Source organism: Triticum dicoccoides, chromosome 5B (genome assembly GCF_002162155.2).
Source record: "Triticum dicoccoides isolate Atlit2015 ecotype Zavitan chromosome 5B, WEW_v2.0, whole genome shotgun sequence".
Taxonomy (NCBI): Eukaryota; Viridiplantae; Streptophyta; class Magnoliopsida; order Poales; family Poaceae; genus Triticum; species Triticum dicoccoides.
The window spans coordinates 524,307,705-524,309,527 of NC_041389.1; positions in this window are offsets into that span (position 1 = coordinate 524,307,705).

The following is a 1,823-nucleotide window of genomic DNA, read 5'->3' on the forward strand; positions in this document are numbered from 1 at the left end:
ATGAGGGTAAGGAGTTGGTGGGAAAATTTAGCGGAAAGGATGGCGGGAAAGGGTTGGCGGGAAAATAGATCAGGAACGATGGCGGGGGAAGAAAAGCGGGAACACTAAATTGGTTAAGGCGGGAAAACAACTGTACTGGATAGAGAAACAAGTTTGAAAAAAATGACTATTCGGCCTAGAGGAAATCGAAGATGGTCGTCGGCCTAGTGCACACCAAAGAGTGGTCTTCGGCCAGTGTTAGACCGCCATGCATCTTCAGGCACCATACGCGAAGTGGTGGGGCCCTTAACACTCTTCAGCCTGGAGAAAACCGAAGAGTGCTCTTCAGCCCTGGCCCATCCCTCTTCGGTCTACTACACCGAAAACACTCTTCGGTCTACCGAAAACAACATTCCGGCCTAGCGTGGACGACGAGTGCTAGACCGAAGATCCACTCTCCGGCCTGAGCGAGGCCGACGGGTCATACTTTTGATTTTTTTAATTAGGGCATACATTTTCGGAATTTGTTAAAAATAATAGGAAAAATTCCGGCCGAGCTGGCTCCCCAACAATGGTGGTTCGGATCCATCAAAAAAAAAATAGGTTGGTCGTAATGGCGAGTATCATATACTAGTATCATGCATATGATATTAGTATATGATACTACATCCGTAGTGCATAGTATCATATGCTAGTACTCCCTCCGTCACGGTTTAGAAGGCGCTCTTGGAAATTCTCTGGGTGATTATCTATTGGCTGTGAGATTGGCTAAAAAATAGCATTCACACTACGCATGCATATAGGAATATTATATCGGAGTACTACTTAGCTACTAGATATGACACCATTTAATGACATGCATGACACATACTAGCACAACATTTAATATGATACGGTATCATGATATGATACTCAACCCTGTCTTTTTTTATTTAATTCTATGTCATCTCAACAAATTTGCTTAGTTGGCATATATGATACTCCCTACGTCCAAAAATACTTGTCATCAAAATGGACAAAAAATGATGAATCTAGAACTAAAATACATCTAAATACATTCCTTTTTATTCATTTTGATGACAAGTATTTTAGGGAGTACTATTTATGATACTTCGATCAGCCTAACACGTCTTCAGATGCGTGCCAGGTTTATGTAAATGCAGATGCCAGAAAACGTGCCTGCAAAAGGCATGCAGGCAGGCTCTACAACAGCTCCGCTATCCATGCATGTATTCAATTTCAATGTACGCCCGCGGCCTTAAAACCAGTGCCCAATAGGAACACACGAAGACCCAACACCCACAGAGTGCATTGGTTGCTGTGATTCGACGTCATGAATTAACTGGTGACTGAGGTCCACAAAGATGTCTTGAATTTACTGGGCTGGTGCAGTAGTACTACTACTGCTGCGACACGGCAGACGTAATAAGTTCAAGAGAGAGAGAGAGACGGCAGACGCACTGAAGATGGATTTCAAGGCACGCGCGCGTGTATCCTCGTCGGTACTCCTACAAGATCCTCGCCGTCCGGTCCGGCCTACACTGCATGCGCCGAGCCATGCATAAATCCAGTACCCCCTCCAACACTCACTCCACTCGCTCTTGGCCAACTCCACCGCGCGATCCTATCCTTTCGCCCCCGTCCGTTTGGGGTAAAAGGGACAAAGAAGACGGTCCAGCGCGCGGGCGCAAACGGACTTTTGTCCGCTTTGTGTCCGCTTTCGACCCATCCCCGACCCAAGTTTGCGCCGGTTATGGGGTGAAACGGACAGCGCGCAGACGGGCGGGACGCGCGCGCTTGTCCTCTCCTGGCCCGCCTGTCGGTGGGAGAAACCAACACCCCCC